The 19,563-nt window shown below is 47.9% G+C and overlaps 1 protein-coding gene across 1 annotated transcript in view; it reads left to right on the top strand.

Annotated features, from left to right (window-relative positions):
* The window catches only part of TMEM179B (transmembrane protein 179B), an 85,174-nt gene that overhangs the window by 49,029 nt on the left and 16,582 nt on the right, over positions 1 to 19,563 (top strand). The window lies entirely within an intron of this gene.

Below are 19,563 nucleotides of genomic sequence, written 5' to 3'. Positions count from 1 at the left end.
ATTGTATCTCAGGTGAACTTCGCTTCAATGTTAATTTTATCCTTAAAAATGGCTTTCTTTTCTTTCTCCGCTTTTCTCGCTTTCAGAAATGTAATTGGATTCCCATTGATGTCTACTGCGTTATTTAACCGTCTAGTATTTATTATTTGTTCGTCCTGCCACCCAAAAGTTTCTATCATTATTGCTTTTTTGTATTTCTTGAATCTGCTCAATAAAAAATAACAAAAAATAACAAAAAAAAAAAAAATAGAATAGCCTGTGTGAATTGCCTCTATGTGGGACTGCCGGCATATTTGGTCAGACGATTGCAGATGGTTCAGAATGCGGCTGCGAGATTTTTTAGACTGGTATCATTCCGTAATCATATCTCTCCGCACATTAAGGAGCTCCACTGGCTTCCAGTGGCTTGAAGAATTGAGTTTAAGGCCTTGACATTAGCATTCTGGTCAATCCACGGTAACTGCCCTAGCTACTTAAAACAACGCTTGTGTAGATATAAGCAGACCCGATTGCTGAGATCTAATGCACAAAATCTCATATGCACTCCTCGATTTAGAAGAGATCGGATGGGTGGCAGTTCTTTCACGGTTAAGGCTTCTAAACTCTGGAACTCCTTGCCTAATAATATCCGGCATCTTGTTTCGGAGCCATTATTCAGGAAAGCTGTGAAAACATGGCTCTGCAGATGTGGCTAGTATTACCAGGTCGTTTTCTCCATTCAGACCTTCTGTCGGCCTACCCCCAATTGCTATAGCACCGGGACACCTCTTTTTGAGGTAGCTGTTTGCGCTTTAGAAGTGTCTGTATTATTATTATTATTATTATTATTACCACAGTGTTGATTTGAGGGTTGTATAAGAACTCAAGGATTATCCTCGGATTTCAGATTTAACAGTGGAGTGGAAACATACCCCATAATATATGACCAGTTGAAAGGAAGGGAGGCAGTTTAATGGCCAGTTATTGGATTGTCAATTTTTCTTTTTTTTTCCCCTCCTCCATTTAGGAAGAGAAAACATGCTTTTGTCTACATTTAGATATTTTCTGGGCAATTGGTGACATTGAAATGTGACTCAAATGTATTTTTCAAATGGGTGTAGATGTGCCTGTTTTCAACAGATATCTGGATATGTTTCTTGTGCTGGACTAGGACCTAAGATGGAGTCCTATATAGCAAATAAACAGTAGCGTTGGATAACCATATAGTGACCACGGGAGAACACTTCTGATGATCCTATGGATATTTGTTGAGTCTGACCTTGGAGGAATAAACTAATTCAGTTAATGCCCCATGGATATCCTAACCACTCTTTGAACCTGGACAGCTGCATGTTACTGTCAACAGTCTTGTCCGAGGCAAATAAAATGAGGAATATGAGAACAGCTTGCTGGCCTTTACCAAGTGTGAGGAGGAGCTCCTGTCTGCTGTTGGATTGGTTCCATCCTTTTCACAGGGAGGAATCCTTATTGGATGGCTAGAAACAGCTGAATTGTTTTCAGTAGTTGCTCCTTTACTACTCTTTTAGGGATTTTGCTGGGCTACAGTAGACTGGAAATCGGCTTATAATTTGCCAGTGTATGGGGTGGGAGGGAGGGGGAATGGGTGCATACTATTGCTTTTTTAATTTGTGTGGAAATGCATAATGTTTCAGATTACTGGTGATGGCTGACAGAGGAATACAGCATAATAGATAAGTATTTTGCCAGCCTAGGAAAAAATTGCTTCATATGTTACAAAGGACAAGAATCCATAGGCCGATTAAAGGCTTGGATCTTTGAGCCGGACCATCTTATTTTCTCCTCGAAAGCTGGTTTGAAAGTGGTAAAGAAAAACTGCATTTTGTCAGGGTGGAAAATGAGGTGATTGAGGTTATTGTCAGGGTCAAATTGTTGCATGTCTTAAGCGTTCAAGATTTTGGCATTGTATTTTCAATAATGATAATCCGCAGGTGAACTAATTGTTGGGTGTTTTAAGACCCTATTTGGGATTCATATTTTTTGTGTTCAATATTCAGGTTATGTTGTGGTAGGTTTCCCAGTTCATTAAGCTGGGTTATTGTTTGTGCTGATATCTTTCCATATGATCTGCTTGTCTGTCACTGCACTATGAAAGAACTTAATAATGGAGAGACTAAGAAATTACATAGAGTACTCCCAATACAGTCGCCTCTTTTTAGAGCTTGTACTGAAATCATTATAGTGGATGGTCCATATGCTCGGTTGCCCTCGCTGTATGTTGGTTTTGCTGACATGCAGATGTGTGACCTGCATGCCATAGAAGATGTCCGCATGGAGTATTTCTCAGGTTAACAACATTGTGATATTTCATGAGTCCATGAATGAAACAATAAGAAAGTTTGACATTGATTTGTCTGTCCCGCAAGATCAGAATGTGAATTTCAGAAAATTTGAGTATAGCAGTCACACCCTTCTGCAAAACCCTCTAGTACCCATGGTTCCTAGTCCACCAGCCCCTTTGGACTAGGGAGGTTTCAACACTCTAGGCCCTGGTGTGAACATGTCCGATTCCTCTCCGTGACACTCGGGTCCCTTCTCGAGTCAATGGCGCTGCCAGTCTTCGTTGCATACATTGGACGTTGTGGTACTCAACTTTGAGATGAAGAGACTCACGTATTTCACCCCACAGGTAAAGCAAATGATAATGGACACCTTTTTCAAGTATTCTCTTTTTGGAAGTCATGCAATGAAAAACTCCAGCACATGAGGGTAGGATCAGAAACCTTGAAATCACTCTGCCTGGAGGAAAGAAAAGATACTCCCAAGGTTCAGTTTAAAGGATATCAAAAAGGCCAACATTGTTCCTGACTTCCTTCTGGAAAAGGCAGTAACAGTTACAGCACAAAAACAACTACAAAAGCAGTTTTTTTCAGAGACAGCTATCACATAATAATTTGGGGCTTTCAGCAACCTCCCGTGGCCATGAGTACGGTCCCTCCAACAAGCCAATGCCATTGTTCCTGACTTCCTTCTGGAAAAGGCAGTAACAGTTACAGCACAAAAACAACTACAAAAGCAGTTTTTTTCAGAGACAGCTATCACATAATAATTTGGGGCTTTCAGCAACCTCCCGTGGCCATGAGTACGGTCCCTCCAACAAGCCAATGCCATTTTTGGACCGTTCCATGATCCAGTGCCTGGGTGGGGGTGGAGGATGGTGGGGATTTGAATTTGCAACCATTTTCCCTAATGGCAGAAGCCAACTACAACTAAATATTGTCAACTATGGTTACAGCATCCGATTGATTTCTTCTCCACCTATTCCACTGATGGTGTCATAACTGCTACAATTGAAGCATCTGACTCGAGGTGAAAAATTCTTCTTGACTAAAGAGCTATAGAGAGTTCCAGCAGAACGAGGTAGCTTGGTCCTGGTATTGCTTGGTTCCGAAAAAAGCAATAGTATGCCCATCCTGGATCTAAACAAATGCCACAAATTGGTCAAAAGGGAGATATTCCACAAACTGGCTCTTCACCTAATATATTTTCTTATCTTCATCAAGCATATTGGGGAAAAACACTAGAGTTCCCAAATTCCTATTTTCACATCCCCATCTTCGAGACACACCAGAAGCTTCACTTATGAAGCAGACATGCTTATTATCAATATTCTGTCTTCCCTTTCCGCCTGAAGTCAGCTTCAAGGGAATTTTCTTGATGGACAGCAGTGGTAACAGCAGCGCTACAGAAGATGGGAATAGTCGTATATCCATACTTGGACGATTGGCTGATAAAAGCCAGTTCAGCATCAATGCTTACTTAAGAAACGGGGACTACCCTGGCTCTTTCCTTCTTCCTGGGTCTTCATATCCACTCATCAAAATCGATTCTACACCCAGTGCAAAAACATATAGTACTTGGTGGCCACAACAGACACACTGCAAGCAAAAGTATGGAGGTAATACATCTATACATTTGAAGTTGGTTTCTCTGAGAGCAACTATAGCCCGATCATCCAGACCAGTGTCGTCCCTCCTGGGCAGCATAGCTTTATGCATTTTTCTAGTTCCCAATGTCAGAATGCATACGTGGCCACTACAAGAAAGCCTGGAAGATGAGTGGTGTTTGAAGACATAGACCTGGGAAGAGAGAATAACTCTGAAAACCTCTGCCACTCAGTCTCTTGGATGTGGTGCAAGACAGTGAACATGCTATGAGGAGTACCTTTCAGGAAAGTTGCCACTCCTGTCTCAGTTGTCACAGATGTATCTGGGAAGCTAGGAAGCCCACATAGGTTATTTATTGTCTCTGGGCAGATGGTTTCCTTCTCGGTTTCCAACTGAGAAGGTGGACCACATCAATATGCTTGAGTTGAGGATGATTCTCCATGTTCTGAAGACTTTCCTTGCTTCCAGCTCTACAGCAACAGTACACATAAAAACATAGCTATTACTGTTCCCAGAGTGTGCAAAGACTTTCCGACTTTGGCTGCCTCTCCTCCAAATCTGCCACTTCATGATATAGCTTATCTACTCCTTTTCTGAAAAAAAACAGAATTCAGTGTTGGGATACTGTCTTGGAGACCCATAAATCTCTATGTGGAATCCTCTTATGGTGTGCAGCACCTATTCATCTGACGTTAGTGTTTGCCAGTTGTGAGAAAATTCTTCCAGCTGTCTCTTACTCAGAGGAAACACAGGGTAGGTGTACTCCCAACCTAGGATCTAAACCCTCAGGTTGAACCGGGGTCAGAGGCAAGGATTCCCTCCCTTTGCACCCCCTTCCAGAGTTCTGCACCCTCCCACTTGGAGTGGTACTCCTGGAAGCTAAACCGGTCAGGAGACTGCTTTCAGATATCCATCCCTCCAGGTCAGGCAGAACCTGAACCTGCACTCCCAACCTAGGGGCTAAACCCCGCGGCTGAGCACTTGCCTGGCATAAACCAAAGGAAATGATGGACGGAGTGTTGAACATTGCAAGCACTCACCCCCAGTCAACTGATCTGGGTTTAGTCCACCACCGTTCTTTAGCCCACTCTGCCACCCCAGTTCAGACATGGCCATATACAAATCAGTCTGACCCTGTGCTTCATGGGAACAGTCCAGCCCGAACTGCCAAGCCATGTCTTCCCTGGACCGGAAACAAGCTTCCTAGGACCGGTTTCTGGCATTTCAGCCGTCTTCAGCCACGCTTGCTTGAATCCAGTGGCAAAGTGAGTAAGGGACTCACGTCTGAGCATACCCTGCCAACTTATGGCGAACTCCATCACCGTTCTTTAGCCCACTCTGCCTCCCAAGTTCAGACATGGCCATATGCAAATCAGTCTGACCCTGTGCCTCATGGGAACAGTCCATCTGACAGTGCGCGAAGATCCCCCAGGAGAAAAGTGGTGTCACCATGGTCACTCCTAGGAGGCTCCGCCCTTCTGGATGGCCCTTGACCCACTGGGGAACACATCCCCCTCTCACCCCTCAATCTGAACTTCTGCACCCTCCACTTAGGAGCGGCACTGCCAGACACCAGAAACGTTGGAGCTCCGCTTACAGACTCTCCACGTTCTCCTGACACTAGGAGATCCCCCTCAAGTGGCCTACTAGTACAGCCAAGGCCCCCGACCTGGTGAAACCCTCCAGACCCTGAGACTGGGTTTCGGGCACCTTGGGACGCAGCCCACACTCACTCCTTCTCCACTGAGACGGGATGTGAGCCCCTACATCCTTCCCACTACACCGGGACCTAGCTGGGCTACTCTGAACCTCTCCCACCACACAGGTCTGGAAGATACCTGAGCCACTTATTTCAGGATCACTCCCAAATGCCTCTTCAGATCATCTGGAATCCACCAAGAGGTCTGCCTCCAACGTAAGCTCCCTGGAATCAGAGGACTCGCACTCCACCGGGTGTTGGCATAGCTCTGGAAAACAGGGACTTAAAATATGCTCTCCAACAAATGAATTATACAGCCCCCTCACAGTTGTTAACCAAGCTTCCCTTTGCCTCACCATCCAGTGCCTCACACAAGTACCCCACACCCCTCTCCTGAGATTGACAAGACAGTGTCTGACTGTCTCTGTCACTCAACCCAACTCTTCTGGGCAGTCTCCACACTCACACACCAGGACTTCTACCATGGGGGAACCCCTCTCCCTGCACCTCTCATCTAGAGTCAGTAGAGTGTCCCTCCCACCGCTAGGAATATGATCCCCTGTGTCAGTTCCCCAATCTACTTCAGGGACACTGCACACCACTGGAGCTACCTCATAAACCTGAACCCCCTGGTGTATGTTAACCCCCTCCCTCAAGTCAGGCGCCACATCTGTGGGTGTGTGTATTTCTCCCTCTGCACTAGATAACACAATTTTGCTGCCACCATCTGAGCAGGACTCCACCTCCAACTCAGCAAAGCTCACTTCCTGAGCTACACACTTTTCCTTTTCAGCTGAGACCCTCGTGGCCTCAAGCCTCTCGAGCTCCAAATCAAGCTCCCTCATTCTTAATTCATGTGCCATGGTCAATTTCAGTTTTTCCAAGGCATAATTCTTCTTGCTCTCCATTTCCAATATCTCCATCTCGAGCCTCAAGACTTCTAACTCATTTTCTCCGACCCTTTGGTTTTCCTCCAACTCCTCTGGGGAAAAACCTCTAGCAGAAAGGTTGTTGCCAGCCCTGGAGGCTGCTCTGGACACAGGCAGATCCTGTGACCTGAAACTATCCCCTTGTGCATCCTCATCCACTTCTGCATCCCCTGTCTCCTCAGCCTCTTTGGCCTCCCACCAGGCCCTTAAGGCCTTCTGCAGCTCATCCTTTTTAGAGCTGCTCCTCATAGAACATCCAAAAACCTTGCAAAATTGTTTGAGTTGATCTACTTTGTAGGAATAAAAATCCTCAATGTGAAACTCCAATTCTGCCTTCTCACTTGCTGCTTTACCATTTTGAGACATGATGCGTGGATGACCCAAGGATCCGATCAAAAATAGAACCCAAAAAAAACACAGTATGTGGTTGCCTAGTGGTCTGCACTAATCTAGTGATGTACACCAATTACTGTGGGTCAAATACAAATACAAGTTAAAATCCTCACCCCAGACCACCAATGTTAGAACTGGGGGTCTCTATTTGGCAGAGGTAGGTACCTTTGGCCAAATAGGGACCCTTGCTTCTAGTCATGGTAAGAGGGATACACACTTTAGATAACCCCTGCTCACCCCCCTTGGTAGCTTGGCATGAGCAGACAGGCTTTTCCCAAGGGCAATGTGTAAAGTATTTGTACCAACACACAGTAACACAGTGAAAACACCACAAATAGACACCACACCAGTTTAGAAAAATAAAAGCTCTTTATCTAAACTACACAAGACCAAAACGACAAAAATCCAACATACAGATACTTGTAATTGACTTTTCACGATGATATGCAAAAACAACTTGTAGGTTCTTCTTCTGACTTATGGTTAGTTCAATTGTCACAACATAGTTCGCTTACCCACCGACACGCAGTGCGCTCGTGGTTGTGGCACGCTCACCACGTTCGTATCTGACCTACGAGGTCAGCGCGTGCAAACTTATGCCTCCAAGTAGATGGAAAAAAGAAAAAAGGCACCAGGGCTCCCCGGTACTGCCGTCACGTTCTTCAGCAAGTACGGGCCATCAGAGGGACTCAGAACAGAGGCGCGATAAAGCAGCTCGCCCCTAGGTGACGCACACAGTGGCTCGGGACCGTAGTCCAAGCCTTACCTCGGGGGGTGCTCCGCTCTCCTCCTCCTGCATGTCAGACGTCCTGCTGGGCAGCTCCGATGTCAGCAGCGGCTCTGCGGCTGGGGCACTCTGTTGCTAGGCGACGATGTAGCCGGACGGTTTACGGCGCTTCCTCTTCTTCCTTCACGATCTTGGGCAAGACTCTCTGGCCAGCGGCGGTGACGCTCACTCTCAGCTCTTCAACTTCTCGGCTCGCAGAAATCCTTTTGCGCATTGCGACTCGGACCGGTGGCGGTGACAGGCACTCGCAGCTCCTTTACAGATGACGGCCTGACCGGGGCGGTGAATCAGCAGCGTTACGATAATTTACGCTGCAGGGGCAATGCGGTCATGGTGCGCTTCAAGTATAGGCACCACGCAGCCACCGTCAGTCTCAGGCTACAAAAGCACACGCACACAGCGTCGCTGAGACAGGGATGGAAACTTTGATGTTCCTGAGTCTCCACAACAGGAGGCCAGCTCTTCTCAGGCCCTTGGAGACTTGTTCCTTCAGGACACAGCACACAGCAAAATTATTAGCCAGCAGGGGGACACAACACACAGCAAAGTCCCTTGTCTTGTCCTCTCAGTTAAATCAGCAAACTGCAGGCCAGCCCCAAAGCACACAGCAAGAGCAGTACTTCTCTTCAGTCTCTTCAGCTGTTCTTCTTTGGCAGCGGTTCCTCTTGATCACAAAGTAGTCTAATTTTCAGGAGTTTCAGCTCTTACTTTTATATCCCAAAGTCTGTGTTCTCTATGTGTTAGGGGTCCTGGACCCAGTTCAAACCAGTTCTGGGAGCACTCTGCCCTTGCACAACTTCTTCCTTTGTGAATGTGGGCCAGGGTCTTCAGACGCACCGCAGGAGGTGGAGCCAGCATTGTGGAAGGCAGGCACAGTCCTATTCAGGCCCGGGTGCTACTCCTCCCACCACTCCAAATGCAGATAGGTCTATTCAGCCTAGTGCTGACTCACCCAGACTCCTGGAGCCACCCCAGCTCCTGTCACTCTCAAGCCAGACAGTCAATCCACAAACCGGAAGAGGCACACAGAAAGGTTGGACAAGAAAATAGCCACTTTCTAAAAGTGCTATTTTCAAACACAGAATTTAAAAACCATCCTTCCTAAAAGATGTGTTATTAAATTCTGAGTTCAGGGATACCAGACTTCAATTTTCGATCTCACTCCTATGGGAAGATATACAGGTAAACATGTTACACAGCATCCCCCATTCTGTCCTATGGGCAAGATAGCCATTCAATAGTGAAAAACAGAATTGGCAGTATTTCACTATTGGGAGATGTTAAACACACTAGTACATGTCCTACCTTTCACATACACTGCACCCTGCCCAGGAGGTACCTTGGGCCTACCATAGGGTGTCCTAGGTGTAAGAAAAGGGTAAGACCTGGCAAGTGTATAGGCAAGTGGGTACTCTGGCCAGGTCGACATGGCAGTTAACAAACTGCGCACAAGCTCTGCAGTGGCAGGCCTGAGTCCTCTTTTCAGCGCCACTCATGTGGGTGGCACAATCAGTGCTGCAAGCCCACCAGTAGCATTTGAGTTACCAGCCCTGGCACTCTTAGTGCACTTTACTAGAGACCTACTGGTAAGACAAATATGCCAATCATGGATAACCAATAACAATTTACACAGGGAGCATATGCACTTTAGCACTGATCAGCAGTGGTAAAATGCCCAGAGTCCTATAGCCAACAACCACAGGTCAGGAAAAACAAAGGAGGAAGAAGCAAAAAGTTTGGGGATAACCCTGCAAAAAGGGCCATTTCCAACACTTTCCAACAGCTAGTTTATCGCCATATTGTATAAAGTGCCATCAGTTATAAAGTGCCTAAAATAGTAAGCTACAACCTGGTATAGGACACAGTCCATACTCCTGCAGGGAAGGAGGTAGTGTACAAAATAACACTCGCAGGTTGATTTATCACAGTTAACTTTCAGTATTGGTACTAAACCAACATGAACAGTTCCATGCAGTGTTACCAACCAGTTCCGTAACTAGCTACACTGCATATGACTTCATATCAAACTGTAGCGTTCACTGGTATAAGGAATTTATTGAGTACTTCTGTTAGTTGTATAACGACCGGCCCCAAAGGAAGGCTGATAAATTTATTAAAAATATCCACCCTGTCTTCCCTGTTGCATAGCTGGTGTGCCTGTATTGCTGCAAATCCCATATAGCGTAAAAAGAGGCTGAAGCCAACTAATTTGGATGGGACTATAATTAGAACAAAACAGAAACTGGCGGGTTATAGTGTCTTCATCTATGGAACAATTACAGGTAGAGTCCTCCTCTCTTAACCGTTTCGTTTTCGCAAAGTATGACTGACCTTGTTGGAAATATCCCTAATCTAAACAGGAAATATACCCGCCTTCTTTGATAAGGGTATATTTTAACCCAATAAGCTTTAAACCTTACCTCAATCCTAGACCTGACATAAGAGTCTATTAGTCCACTGGGTTGTGCTTTTCCAGCCTTGGCTTCTCTTGGAACGATGTAATAGCTCTCTTTAACCTTATCTGCCATGTCAGGCCCCACCTGCACAAGATTGTCCCATAAGGGTATCAGGCCCATTGCCATTTGTCATTTCCTTATGCGGTCGAATCACTGACATGTCCCTTTACCAGGGCTCCTGATGACCTCCTCTACGACTTTAAAGTAGGTCTTGGCCTTTATATTCCGGACGAGTCTAATCCAATTTAAGACTGTCTGAGTCCTGGCCTGGTCTGTGATTGAAACAACACCCATCTCCTTGAGAATGGAAACCCTAGAGGTTCCTGGAGCTTCACCATTTTTCCATATCCCAATATCTGTGCTCCATACAAGGCAGCTGCTACTGCCTCTGTTATATATTTGCATAATGATACTTAAGTGCTGGAAAGCTGCCGTATATCTGAACTTAAGTACCGCTCGACTTGTTTGTTGAAGGGTTATCGTTGCCATAGTGATATGATCGCTCCAATTTAATTTGTTATTCAGACAAATGCAGAGATAATCATATTAGGTGACCACCTCAATCGGTTTATTTAATATGATCTTTCTTTTTAATGGTGAGGACAGATGTATTACCACTGCCTTTGTTTTTGTAATATTAATCACCAAGCCCTTACTAGTACAATAATCCACAAATCTTGTCAACAACTTATGCTGTTCTGGTAATTAGTACCGCATTGTCGCCAAATAGAATAGGCACCTTATGAAGTGCAATTTTAGGGACATTAACCCCTTGCGTGCTCATGACGGCTCCACGCCGTCATGAGTCACGGTGGCCGTGTGCTCATGACGGTGTGGAGCCGTCATGCCTCCGACGCTCCGCCCACCCGGTACTAATTCCCCGCCTGTGCAGGCGAATTACTGAGTGGGCGAAGTCATGACGGTACCACGCCGTCACAAGCACCCGCCGCCCTGACTCATGACGGCGTGGTGCCGTCATGAGCACCGAAGCGCCGCGGCAGAATTTGCACCGCGGCGAAGGGGTTAAGGGCTATTTTGAAAAGATATTCTACTACATCATTTATAAATAAAGTGAAGAGTAGTGGTGATAATATGCACTCTTGTCTTATCCCTTGTTCAATTAGGAATGAAGCAGTACACTCCCCCATTTTCCTGTAGTGTACAGATGCAGTATTATCTTGATGCAAGACTTTTATAACCTGTAATAATGTGGATTGGAGCCCCATATGTTCCAGAGCTTCCCATAACCTAGCGCAATCAACTAAGTCAAAGGTTGACTTCGGATCAATAAAGGTTAGGTATAACGAAGACTTATGACTTACAGTATATTTGCTGTCATACGCGCCCTACCAGGGATGGGTACATCCAGAGCATTCAATGAGATTCTGACAAGGGTACGTTGAGTTGACTACTGGACACAACTCCGACATCCAGCGGCTTCAGGGGCGTCGCGATGGGGGGACGGATGCGCGCCACGCAGCCCGCACATAGGCCCTAATTATGAAGCTGTAGACTGGACTTGCCGAACTTAAGCGTTAGCTTTCATGCCTTAGTGAGCTATACCGAAACACAGCTGCCACGCTCCGGCCAGCATTGCGAACACGACGCTGCCACTGTGCCGCCCGGGGACCCCCACGTTCAGGATTACCCACGACGACTTGTGCAACTCTCAATAAGGGCCTGGGTGATGACCGCACTGGCCACAATGCGGGCTGGAACACTGCGTTATCTTTGTTACCGACACTAAGAATAAGGAAAAACATAGACCTGTCATTTACCGAGGTAATTACCTAATGCTTGTAACAAAACCACCATGTACAACGCCGCCGGACCCCCGGGTTACCGGCTGAATGGCTGTGTCATTTTATCTGGAAGCGTCTGCTTAATGTCTACTTGATTAGCCACCGTGGATGGTAAATGTATACTGTATGATGACACAGCTGTGGAAAATAAAGGTCTTCCAAAAAAAAAAAAAAAAAAAATGACTTACAGTATATTTGAAGCAGATTAAATATAAACCGAGCGACTGAGCAAAAGGGTTCTAGATCTACCACCACGCTTCCAGGGGTACCAGGGTTGTCCTGTTCAGTGGCTGCCAGAAATCATTTGCTGCCTGACTAGGTTTAGGGGGGCTTATGGTGGCACTGTGACGTAGCTGGTTTATAGTACAACATTTCTTGAGGGTGTGCATAGAATCAGTCTGGCACCATCCCAACGTTAATGCTGTCCACAAATGTGCAGTTCCTACCGTAAGGTGGATACTACACAACAGTATGTGCGATGTCATGCAGCGCAATAGGGTGGCACAAGTTATACATTGCAACGCGGGTCATAACTGCTAAATTTCAGTGGCTTGTAGGTTTTAATGTGGCCCAATATTACCATTGCTGGGTTTTGGTTTTATGGATCGATTCTCTTTATTGGGATTAGTCCTGCATTGACACCGATTACGCCTACAACCAATGGCTGCCGTCAAATGACATGTGCGCAATTGTACACAGCCTTCCGCCTACAACCCTGGGGCCGGTGGTGTGTATCCTAGTGAGAGGTTTTATATCTGGGATAAACTGATAGATAAACGGGAGAACAGAGCGGCCCAGTGTGACCTTTGAGGAAATAAATAATAAGGGGAAAATCATACCCAACCCAGACTACCTCCCGCCCTCCAACACCTCCACCCCCCCACCCCTGCCGCCTCCGCACCACATTGGTTTTAGTCTCAAGGTCTGCCAAGCCAGCGGGGTCTGGGACAAGGATAGGAGCGTCACTTGTGCCGCTGTAGGCCTATATGGGCACCTCTTGCTTTTGGGACGTAAAGTGTAGGATCTGTAGGAATTTGGGACAAGTCACTTCTCTGAATTCCTTCGCTAGAATCGAGATGAAAGGGGTCCATAAGTCTGGAGAATCATCTGTTCTATTATCAATCATCATTGACATGTCCTTCATAGCCAAAACCACCCATAGTTTCCTCAGCCAAGCGGCGTGATCAGGGATCGTCTTCGTTCCCCAGCATGCTAACAGGACCTGTCTCGCAGCATTTAGTGCTATAGCGATTTGTCTGCCCCTGATTAAGTGCAGGGGGATGGTCAGGGGATTGGGGAGACCTAGGAGTGTGTGTGCTGGGTATCGCTGGATGATAGTGCTGAAAGCTTGATCAATATCATTTAGAATCTGATCCCAATACCGGACCTGCTTGGGACAGTTCCAGAGAAGATAGAGAAGGGAGCCAGTTTGTTTGCATCCCCGCCAGCAAAACGCCAAGCAATCTCCATTCCAAATGTGTACTTTGGCCGGTGTTAGGTACCAATAGGAGGCAACCTTATAAGTCGACTCTGTGCCCGTCATATTGTGTGCTGGTTGGTGTGCCCTGAAATGGATGTCCTGCCATTCTTTGTCGGATAGGGTGTGCCTGAGCTCCTCCCCCTACCTCAGCTGCCCCTTGGATTTGGCAGGCTTGGTACCCGCCGGGAGAAAGGCATATAGTTCGGAGATAATTTGTTTGTCACCCTCTTTGTTTACTAGCCATTTTTCAGAACGGGTCTTTGGACGGGATGTTCCAGGTCCTGTGTCTGGGGAGGTCACCCAGTGTTTCACCTGAGTGAACTGGAACATGTTGGACACTAATAGCGAGTAGTCCCACCGGAGCCAATCAAAGGGAATGATCCAGTTAGAATCGAACCTCAAACCCACTCGTTTGCAGCCCTTTTCACGCCAGCGCCGAAATACCTTGGACTTGCACCCGGGGGCGGGCACTGTAAATGCAACGTGTCCAGGCGATGAACATGTCCCCGAACCCAAACCGGCGGAGTATGGCAAATATGTATGTCCAGTGAATGCTGTTGAACACCTTTTCAGCATCAACGGAGAGGAAAAGGGCTTCTCTCTGGGAAAGTCGGATGAAGTCCGTGAGATGGATGAGGCGCTTCATATTGTCACCACATTGTCTAGACTGGATAAACCCGGCCTGGTCCGGGTCCACCAGACCCTACATAAGAGGGTTGAGGCACGCAGCCAAGATCCCCGTGAAAAGTTTCACATCCGTATTGAACAGGGAGATGGGGCGATATGACTCACACTCCTTGGGATCTTTGTGGGGTTTCAGAATTACAGAGAAAGACACCTCTGACATCGAATCGGGTAGGTGCCCTGAGTTTAGGAACAAGTTGAACAGCCAGGCCAGCAGGAGAGCTAGGTTCTAGCAGAACTTCTTATAGAACAGTAGGGAGAAGCCATCTGGGCCCGTTGCCTTGGAAGGTTAAAGGCGTGCGATCGCTGAGACCACCTCCTCTATTTGAATGGGGCAATCTAGCTGGGAGGCAGTCCCAGGCGGGATCCGTGTTAAATGTATGCCCCGCAGATAGAACTCAGTGTCACCGGAGGGGGATTCCTTCCACGCAGAGAGCTTGCTATAAAAAGCCTGGAAGGCCTCTGCAATCTTGGGGTCTGAGTGTACCTCTACCCCAGTGGGGGTGCGGATTGCTACGATTGAGCCAGAGATTACCCTGTTACGCTGCCTATGATCTAGCATACGGCCTGAGTGAATGCCACTAACAAAAATCTTATGTGTGAGTCGCAGCAAGGCATATTCTGCCCGGTCGAGGTACAAGCGCCGCAGGATCAGGCACTGTTTCTCTAGTCCCCCCCCCCCCCACATCTGGGGAGCGCCTGTTTGCATGTGTTTCGAATCAAGCTCCGAGACCACTGCCTCAAGCTGCTGACACTTTTCTGTGCGCACTTTATTCTCTTATGCCTAGATGGCTATGCATTCTCCACGGAGGACTAGTTTCAGTGCCTCCCATATAGTGGCGAGGTAGGTGCCCTTGCAATCATTAATGCTGAGGTAGTCTGTAATGGTCACGCAAATAGTCTTTACCGTCTGCTCTGACTGTAGCATGGCGTCCCTCAGGCACCATCTCGATGGGCAGTAGCAAAGGGCACCCAGGTTCAGCATCAGCATGATTGGAGAGTGGTCTGACAATGAACGAGGCTCGATGTCCGCCTCCCTGACACATACTGTCGGGGCAGCTGTACTGAGAAAGTGCTCTACGCGGGAGTAAGATTTGTGGTCTGTGGAGTAAAATGTATAGTCTCTGGTGGTGGTGTTAAGGAGTCTCCAAGTGTCACTAAGCGAGCCGTCTATCAGCCATTGCAGCCCGGAAGGCGAGAAGGCCCCAGTCTGTGTCGTGCGCTGGCTTGATCGGTCCAGGACTGAATCCATTACTAGATTAAAGTCCCACCCTATTAGTATAGCTAGGTCCGGGGAAGCCAGGACCGTCATGAGTGTGTTAATGATAAAGTATTCCTGATTATCATTTGTGGCCTATAGTGTAGCTATTGTGAAGTGTGCCGATTCCCATTGAATCCTAAGCCCTTTACTTTATTTCCATGAATGTGGAGCTGACCTTCCCATGGAACTTCTGGGCAAGGAGGATAGCCACCCCATTTTTATTTTTGCCAGGCCAGATGAGGGGAACCATCGAGAACGCATGTGAGGGGTGTCTTTAGCCAGTTGGTGTGTCTCCTGGCGCAGACAAATTTCACAGCCTGATTGCTCCAGGAGAGACCGGATTGCTCCGCTCTTCACTGGGCTATTGAGGCCCTGGAAGTTGAGGCTTAAAATGCGTAGTCTGTGTCATGGGGCTATGGGATGCATAGCTCCGGCAGGTGTGCCCAACCCAGTGTACCCTAATGAGTGCGGTTGGATGCGTATGTGGCCTCGTCGATGTGGTAATGGCTAGCAAGGGTGGTGCGGAGGAGAAGGAAACAAAAGGAGACGGAAAGAAACCCCAGAACAAAATGTAGATAACATGGAGAAAAACAACATAAGACAAAGTTCGTCTATGCTGCTCGGTTTGGGCAAATCGGCATCCAAGCACGGCGTATCTCTGTAGCGGGAGGGTCTTCCACGGTATCACAATCTCCAAGTAAGTGGGCGGGGGAGGGTATTATCTTTAGTCTCCCAGACCGACCCCCCTGCCATAATGCCACAGGCCCGACCCCCACGACCAGCTTCGACTAGACTCCAAGGCCTCATGACGTGTCTGACATGGCGGATTCCAGGACCGCCTACCTTTCTTTGCACATGGTGTCCAGTTCCGGCTTAGTTCGGGCCTGGGCTTTCTTGACCTGCCACCGTTCTTGCTGTTTCAGCTTTTTACTGCTGGGGGAAGAGGACCACTGCTGGGGGCCAACGGGTGCTTAGAACAAGGCTCAGGCCTCCTTGAGGGACCTGATTTGATGTCTGTTTCCTTCGAGACTGAACATGATGCGAAATGGGGGCCCCACGAGTAGGGGATGAGTAGGGGATATTGGCTTTACGTAGGTGTTCCGTCACTGGGCAAAAGTCTCTGCGTTTCTGCAAAGTAATCCGGGTAAGATCCTGGTACAGTACCGACGAGTGTCCTCGAAACTGGATCGGATGGGTTTCTCTTGCTTTCTTGAGGATGTCTTCCTTTGTTTGAAAATCATGCACACATACCAGGATGTCCACAGGAGGGCTTTTCCCTGTTCTAGGGGGACTGATCCGATGGGCCCGGTCTAGCTGCAGAGCCGTCTCATCTGCCTGACCCTGGATATGGCGAAAGAGGTCTGTGACATATTCCCAGAGGGGAGACCCCTCCGCTTTCGGTGGCACCCTCAACTCCCCCTCCCCCCACCCCCCCCCCCCCCCAATTGGGTGTTCTGCCGTGAATGGTTCTCAAGATCCTTGTTGTGTGCCTGGAGGTCCAGATGTTTTTCCTTGAGTTGCAGAACCTCCCGCTGCAGCCACTCCAATTCTTCTCCTCAGCTCATTTCTCCGTCCTCTAGAGCAGCCACCCTATCGCCTACCTCCTCAATGTCTCGCCGGACCTCCTGGAGATCCGCCTCCAACTTAGCTTTCATGGCCTGTAGGTCACCCCATAAGGAAGTAAAGTGGGACTTCGGGAATGCTTTAATCACCGGGCCGTCTTCATTGTCTGGATCCGCTCTAGTGTCACTATCCGGTACTGCTTGCTTGTCCTCATGGGCAGCACCCCCCTGCTTTTCAAACATGTCCTACAGAGAGCGATCTTTGTTGGCTCTATTTGCTGCCATGTTGCGGCTTTGTAAGGGGATTCTGCCGGAGAAACTGCGCCCGCACCATGGGCTAGTTCACAGGCTCCTTCTCGTTTCTAGTCCACTCCTTATGTCTAGGGACCCAGGTGCAAGGCAAAAAGAAGCTTCTAGTTCTGAAGATTACAGCACGAACCCCTTTGTTTAGTGGCAAGGCCCCCAGCGGCGGGCGGACTCACCAGGCTCGCTGTCACCACCCACTGTCCCCCAGGCTGGTGCAGTGACCAACCCGCGCCGGCAGGGAGTGCTCAGCAGGGCCGCTGATGCTGGTCAAACGCTCCGGGGGCTGCTTGCCCAGTGTGCGAAATGGTCCTTAATGGGTGGAGAGCAGTGCCTGGGCGTTTGAGTTGCATTCTTCTTGACTAAGTACTGGAGTGGCAGGAGCTCCAGGGCCCGGGCTGGGGGAGCGCACTCTCTTTCTTACTCTCCCAGTCCGTAGAGTTGCGTCCGCACCGCAACTGCCCCCCACCGCCCAACGTGTGCAGTGTTGGGACAAGTGCCTGCCAAGGGGGTCGAGGGTCCAGGGCCGTCCACCCCTTCGCTGGTCCTGCGCCTCTCGGTGCTAGAGCTCTTCAGACAGGTCCGCCAGTGTCTTCTCCGGCTCAGCGTGGGTCCTGAAGGGCCTGCAGGTGGGCTGCTGGGGTAGTCCACGACGCAGTGCCGCCCCGATCCCTATGCTCCACCGGGCCTAGGGCCTCCACCACCGCAGTTATGTCAATTCAATGCTCTCCCGCAAGGCCTGCTCCTGTAAAGTTTTGCTTCCTGGGCAGCCTCCTTAAGTCTCTGCCCCCACGCAACAATCCAGGTGGGTGGGGGCAACCTCCACGCCGCCAGCGACTTCTTGCTGAATCGACCGGGTTCCTCCCCCGTGGGCCATTGGCGAACAGGTTGGGCGCTGGGAGCGCTAACTCAAGGTGGGCAGGGAGTCTCCCGCATGGCCAGCTCCCTCCAAGTGGCTGCTGGCGCTCTGCTGTCCGACGGGAGCTGCAGGTAGGTGCCAGGCAAGCTCAAACAACACTCAGTAGGCCGCGCACAAAACTCAGGGCGTCGCTCTCCGACAGCCTCCGTGGTCCCGACGCCCTGCAGGTGTCCGGGCAGAATCAACATCCTCCAGCAAACGTCTCAACTTCCGCAGGCAGCGGCACTGTTTCAGTGTCGAGGGTGAGGCGCCAACGGGCTGATAAGGCTTGTGTTGGCGGTGCTCGGAGGGATCATGAAATAGGTCCTAGCCGCCCACCATCTTAGCCACGGCCCCCTCGGGTTCTGGTTTTAAATGTCACCAGAACCCCAAAAATAGCAATATAGGACCACTTTACATATGCTACCCGTTATGCATTTTTTTTTTATCTTACATGTTAATTTTTGGGGCAGTTACTTTGAAAAAGTTGTTTTCTTCAAAGGCTATCTAACAATGTGCACTTACTGGGATTAAAATGTTGAGGTTTTGTTTATCTTTCTTGAATAAATTGCTGATAAATCCATATGCAATGGTGAGGGTCAGTTGATTTATGCTGTTCTGTAGCTGAAGTATTTACCATATAATTATGGATTTAGTGTGTTTGCCTCATAATTTGCCACATGATTTTCAAAAGTTGCAGATTTCAACATAAATGTTCTTTCTAGCACAAATGAATGAAAATACTATTGTCAGATAATGTGCCAGGTACTTAAAAATAATTCCCCACAAAATTTAGATAACCTTGCTGCCTAATTAACCTTGCAGAGTCACATAACCCTAGTAGTCCTGAGATTGTTAAAACTCTACCAAGTGGTTTAGAGGCTGCCCTGATGATTAAATCTGTATTTCACAGGCAGCCATCAAATATTTCCCTTACTTCACAGTTCCCTGTGCACTGAAAAAAACTAAAGGTTAAAGTGACGTTCTAGTTAGGTGTTAATCTAACGTAAGCACTAATGTTTAAAAACAGAAACACCTCTGAAATACACTAGTCCTGGTTTACTGAGCAACTATGTTATACCTTCACCATCCACCACTTATGACCTCACATAATGCATCACTCATGACATGTTAAATTAAATCATTGATGACATCTTGCAATCAGTGTGACACTATCCTATAGGTTCTGTGGACTTGAAGTAATTCAGCACTACGTCTGTACACAATTTTCTACTCCCCTAAATGGGATTACCCTCCCAAAGACTTCACATGACTAACAATTTTAAGTCCGCTTGCATCCCTGCCATGCGCAGTGTTATGAATGATGTCATTTCAGTTGCCATCAGTAATGTTGTCAATGACGTCATAGAACATGTCATGAGTTTTGTAAATTGTGAATTTATA

The sequence above is a fragment of the Triturus cristatus genome, chromosome 9, assembly GCF_964204655.1.
Source record: "Triturus cristatus chromosome 9, aTriCri1.1, whole genome shotgun sequence".
In the NCBI taxonomy this organism is placed as follows: domain Eukaryota; kingdom Metazoa; phylum Chordata; class Amphibia; order Caudata; family Salamandridae; genus Triturus; species Triturus cristatus.
The sequence above is the reverse complement of the archived record's forward strand: the minus strand, read 5'-3'. Positions and strand labels throughout refer to the sequence as shown.